The sequence below is a fragment of the Hypomesus transpacificus genome, chromosome 23, assembly GCF_021917145.1.
Source record: "Hypomesus transpacificus isolate Combined female chromosome 23, fHypTra1, whole genome shotgun sequence".
Lineage (NCBI taxonomy): Eukaryota > Metazoa > Chordata > Actinopteri > Osmeriformes > Osmeridae > Hypomesus > Hypomesus transpacificus.
The window spans coordinates 11,349,891-11,356,002 of record NC_061082.1 but is presented as its reverse complement, the minus strand read 5'-3'; the positions used below and the strand labels follow the sequence as shown (position 1 = coordinate 11,356,002).

Here is a 6,112-nt window from a genome sequence, read left to right as displayed (position 1 = left end):
ACATGGTGCCCTCTCATCCAGAGGGGGATGGACTCCCTCATCTCTCGTCTGTCTACATCTTCCCCCCCAGGTCCAGGAGAGTGCTGAGGGAGACAGTCAAAGATCAATATCTAATGCTTAAGGTCATGTGATTCCAGAACATAAAACAATTTCCTATAAACATTCTGGATGTTTGGTTGTTTACATGAGATCTACAGATTTGGCACTATATTGATGTCCTGTACATGGACTCATCCCATACACATCCTTAGAACAGATAGTTCACTCTGGTGTTTGGATGAACACAAAGCAATGGAGGACACAGGTATGAGGACTGCACTCCTCGTTTGCTTCCTGTTTGGCCTGGTTCTTCATCGAGGCAATTAGGGCAATTGGAGAATGTTTGACAATAGGACCTGTGGTCATTTTGGACCTGTCTCTAAGAGCACGACAGTCCTCTATTACTGCAGTTTCTTGACCTTTTGTGTCTCAGAGAAACATGGTTTTGTAACTGCTGAATGGTGTAGGTTTATTAAGCTCTAAATTGGGGTATAAAGAGGCCCATCCACCTCTGAACACACAAACACACACGCACACACTCTCTTTGTCTTTCACACACACACATACATGCACACACGTACACACACTCTCTCTCATACGGACACTCACACGAACAGTCTCTCTCTCCCACATACAGACACGCATTGTGCACCCCATGAGTTTGAACTAGAGTGAAGACACCTTGTGGCATGTTGAGTGTGTCACGGCACTTCCTACTTCCCCATTTAACCCTAACCTCACCTGGGGAAGCCCAACTGTAACTTAACGGCAAGCTTGGGTAACACCTTTTCAACTCTTGTGGGTGGAAGTGTGTGTAGAGTGTGCATAGGTGTGTTTGGTGTGTGAGGTGAGTGTAGGTGTGTGTGTGTGCATCCATGTGTGTTTGTGTCAAATGTTCTCGATAAACATCTGTTTGACCCACCTGTTCCATGTGGCATTTCACAGTCTCCTCAGACAGAATACCATCAATGAAGACCATGACAGACTCTGAACAGTTCGGCTCCATTCTAACCCAGTGACCCACAGCACTCACTCTTATCTGAGCTTGGCAGGACCATAGACGCATCCACCACAACACAGGACAACAACACACATCTGATCTCGGATCTGACCGCCAGCTCTCTGATCAGATGGTTCATTTTCCCTGAAACACATATTTGGATAAACAAAGATGTTAACCTTGCTGGTTGAAAGGGGGCCTTTAATGGGCAGTAAAAAGTGTATTATTCAGAAGTTTTTGTAGATCTGGGATGCTGAAGGACTACATATAAAAACTGTGCTTTGACCAAAGACTGGACATAAAGGTTTGCTGTCTGTATTCTACATTTAGGGACTTTCAAGGGGTGTGCGCATTCTAGAAATAACTAGTATATAAATGTTATGTTGAGTTGAAAACCAGATCATTAAAATAATATGTTATGACCACAGGTTATTGTGTTACAAAACGGTTTATTTCTCCTGAACACATAACAATGACATTTTTCCTCTCCAGAACGGTATGTAGATCTAATTATGGACTTCTGGTATGTTGTTAGCGTTCTCTCTCTTTAGAACACGTCCCACAAAGAACTCTTTGAAGTGGAGGCAGGGTGGCATAAACAACATCCTGTTGGTTTGTTTACTCTTTCGCTTCAGTGATAAAATATGCCATTTGAGTATCCTCGAGAGATTAACCAACAGTCTTGTTGCTTCGTCTTGCTTAAGGAACTAATGAAACTCACTTTCCCAACTCGAGGCAGAGTAGCAACTTTGAGGTCACAAAGTAACACGACCATCTCCATAATACCAGTAGGTACAGTACACTGTGTCGTTGAGTTTGATTTCCTTATTGTTTTAAGCTGAAATAACTTGACCCTGTTTCAGTGTCAGTGGTTCCAACACAGGCCATGCCTCAACCTAGTCGTGTGCAAAATGTCCCTGCTGTGTTTATCTCCCCTGGGGTTGTCTGTCGGTTTTCAGATTCTCTGTGTTTTCACCCAGTCAGAACCGACTGTACACTTCAAGCTGGGAGGAATGTCCGACAAAATACTTGTCTTTTTTCCCCATCTTCGTTTGAAGATTAAAGGAAGTGGCTGAGATGAGGTTCAATACAAACACCTATGAAGGCAGGAACTTATGATGACTCGGCACTCTTGCCTGGCTTTAATCTACAGCTAAAGAAAACAACACTAATGGTTTCCTTTTCCGACTGCTTGTAGACGTTGTGCCCTGCCTCCCTGAGGTGGACTCTCACAACCAGGCCCTTCTGTCAGGGTTCCACCCTAACGTGACAAGCTTTCACAACCACTGTTTCTTCCCTCTGGAAAAGAATGGAAATATGTTATTATAAATCAGTTGTTACTGGGCTCTGTGACAGGAACTGCGCTTTGATTGTCTTCTTTCAACTTTGTTTAGAACAATGACTCTTCACTCTCAGATTATTCTCTCGCTGTATAAAACACCCCCTTTTTTTCATTTGACTTTGCTCACTGATCAACGTTTACCAGTTCACGTTTTTTCTAACCAGGCGTCTTACCTCACTCCAGTGGCTGAACTTTGGCCTCCTCTCCTCCCCTCTCTGTGATCCGCTGTACTAGGACGTTTATCGAAGTGTTTCACTGTTGCCTGTTGCACTCTGAAATGTTTTGAACTAGCCTTCCTCGGGATTTCCTCCTGTGCAATCTCCCCCTAATGTGTATTAGTCATAAACAGAGGCTGGCACCAGATACAGACAGAGTCCCTGCCCACGCATACGATAGCACAGAAGACGTCTCATATCACCGCCGCCTGCTCTAGCCTGGCTGGTGCCTCTTTACAAATCAAACACGCCGTTCTACCACACTTGCTGGGCATGACTACATTAGAAACCCCCCTGGCTTAGGGTGGAGGTGTCTCCTGTGACGAGGGGAAAGAGAAAAAAAGAACACATCAGTAGAACCGTAGCTGGAGCCCACATTCTGAAGCGAATCCAGCTAAACACAGGCCTCTCCAAGCATAACACATTTGGTCATAGCTCAAGGACGCTACCTTGCAGACGAATTGTATACCCCCTCAGAGCAGTGGGGGATTGTGAGTCAACATTATCTGTTATAGCTTGAAGGAAGGTGGGAGGTAAGGGTTTGTCCACGATGTATGAGAGGGTCTGGGCAATTCTCACCCCAGAGATGTTTATCCAACAAGAAATATAAGGCCAAAGCCTAAGTCCCTTTGGTTTTGATTTGTCGTGTCAGTGACCTGGCATCAGGCTACCCCCTACCTTCTCTGTCTGCATTCTTTGTCTTTGGCTGCCAACATAAACCTAACCCTCCCACAGACAGCCTACCTCCACCTCCCTCTGCTCTCACACCCGCCGTCTGCGAGCTGGGGCATAAAAGAAGAAGAAAAAAATCCCTCTCTTCTCTCTCCGTCCCTGTTTGCTTTCTTTCTGTGTCAAAGCGACCAGGAGGAATGTCTCCAAAGAGTCCTGAAGAAACAAAAGCATATGAGAGGCAAGCGGATGGCTTCAGTCTCTCCTCCGGGGAGGGATTGTGTCCATCTGACAGCATTTAGCGGGAGGGAGTGTACCTTTTAAGAAGAACACTTACTAATGGTTCTAAGAATGTAGGAAAGCGTTCTTTCACCCTCTGTAGTGGTTTGCAACTTTCTATGTTGACACATTAGCTCACTGTTGTTCTTACATTTGACTGTACGGCAAAACAAAATGAAATCCATACAGGAAGTCAAACTTCTTTTTAGAGCCTCTCCCAAGCTATAATCCCTTACATGGTTCCTGCTCTGATTGACCTAGTGTAAGGTGAGATAAGAGAGCATAGAAACAACTCATGAATAAGGAGAACCCCAAACATAATAATAACCGTCAGGGTCAATGAAGCTCACGTTCTAACAGTATCATAGCCTAGTTCTATAAAAGTCTTTCATCGTTTGTATCAAATATATCAGACGCTATCTGTAAAAGGTGTCTCAGATTTCTTGGCGAGGTACTATAACGACACAATTTTGCATGGTAAGCATGGCGTAGATACTTCCCCATGCAGTTGGATGACCAAAGACAGATATAACTCCAGCCTGTTTCTGGGGAGTCTCCAAGAACAACAGAGGACATCGAACACGACCTCTACAGGACGTTCTGACCCGGCTCTCATTCCTGGATAAACATTAGGCGGCGGAGAACCGTCCAAAAATCCACTCGAGGATAAACAAAGATTGTGGCGTTCTGTCTAGAAATAGAGTAGTTAGGTATCTTCTGCACCGCTGGTTGCTCTCTGACCCAGAAGATGACCTACGGCCTTTAGGAGGACCTCTGGTGCTGGGTCAGTCCCGAAGTGGAGGAGTTTCATTCTGCTGTGGGAGTACAAGCTACCTGACCTTTAACACTCAGACCTTGACACCCAACGCCTCTGCTGTCAGAGGACAGCAAACGTATGACATCCTGCTGAGTGGTAAAACAATAACTGTGACACTCTGACTGGAATGTCAATGAGGCCCCGGTGGAAGGTCGGCTATTTTCAAGGTAAGTAATACGGATCAAGAAAAACAGCCATAAAGGGAGTCCCTGGGCTGCAGGAGTCTCCCACTCCGACACTCCTCCGCCTCGCATTGACGCTGGCTCTGAAACGCTGGCTTTGGAGTTAAGAAGGAACACCTGACCTGTGGTAGCTGGTAATCTCCCTCCCAGGACTCCACCACCCACAGACCACCCCTGGCAGCATCATGTGTCACCTGACGTTGTGTAGGTCTCAAGCCCTACATGGTCCAGTACGCTGTGGAAGAATTTTTTTTTTGGTGTGTCCTTTAATATTGAAATAATTCAGGTATACCTTTAGAGGGTGACAGGTAAATATTTTTTTGTGGATTTTAAGTAATCTCTGCATTGTTTATACTTGTGCAGGATACTTTCCGAAAGGACTCATTCATTCACAGTATGGACTTACTGCACAAGAACAAGCTTTTTCACTGCAGTATTGTAAAATAATTTGAACTGCTGTTTATAATTAGCAAAGCTGAAAATGACTGCACCAACCCCTGAGTAACTCACACAGTCGTGGTTCCACAGTAATCCTGTGACTCAAGATTTAACAGCTTTTTGATGGGAAATTTTTCAGACGTTATTGGAGAGAAATACATTTACACCAAGAGGTCAAAGCTACAAAACCCTCTAAACTTACCTCCCAGTACAAACATTCCCTCCAAACAGTTTCAGCTTTAGCTTGACGTTATTTACAGCATGCGCTAACACTTTGATGGGGTTTGTTGTCAAAGACAAAGTAGCATTTACCTTGAATGAAACCATCCAAGGTGGCCGTCATCCATGAGAAGACTGCACAGACAGGACAAGGCTGGCAGCTGTTGAATGGAGTACGGGTTGTAGTAATTTCACAGGCAAACACATGACATGACAGCCAGTAGAGGAAGACTTGGGAAGGAGTCAGTTTGCCGCTGGTGTTGGGGTGGTTGCTGGCAGGAAGAAGGCTGTAAACATTAGGGGCTGTGACAGCGGTGTTGACATTAACATGACCTGCTGGATCCTCCCAGCAGACAGGCCGCTGTGCTGGCTCATCTTACTACAGCAGAAACTGTATGTGTGGGTCAAGTTCTCCCTCCCTCCCTCTCTCTCTCCCTCTCCCTCTCTCTCTCTCTCTCTCTCTCTCTCTCTCTCTCTCTCTCTCTCTCTCTCTCTCTCTCTCTCTCTCTCTCTCTCTCTCTCTCTCTCTCTCTCTCTCTCTCTCTCTCTCTCTCTCTCTCGCTCGCGCTCGCTCTCTCTCTCTCTCCTCTCTCTCTCTCTCTCTCTCTCTCTCTCTCTCTCTCTCTCTCTCGCTCTCTCTCTCTCTCTCTCTCTCTCTCTCTCTCTCTCTCTCTCTCTCTCTCTCTCTCTCTCTCTCTCTCTCTCTCTCTCTCTCTCTCTCTCTCTCCCCCCTCTGTCTCTCTCTCTCACTCTCTCTCTCTTGGTTGCTCTCTATCTTTCTCCAACTTTTTTCACACCGTTTTACACATCTTTCTATTTGTCCCTATCTCGCTCCTCCTCTCTAGCTTCTTCTTTTTCTCGACTTTTTCTCTCCACTCTTTTGCCTTTTCACTCTCTCAACCTAAATAACGT

At 45.5% G+C, this 6,112-nt stretch overlaps 1 long non-coding RNA gene across 1 annotated transcript; it reads right to left on the bottom strand.

Moving 5' to 3' along the window:
• Positions 1-1,469: 1,469 nt before the first annotated feature.
• Positions 1,470-5,627, bottom strand: LOC124485874. The gene is made up of 3 exons (XR_006958100.1): positions 5,294-5,627; positions 2,555-2,913; positions 1,470-2,338 (listed from the first exon to the last, which is right to left on the bottom strand). It is a non-coding gene; the product is annotated as an uncharacterized LOC124485874 (long non-coding RNA).
• Positions 5,628-6,112: the final 485 nt, after the last annotated feature.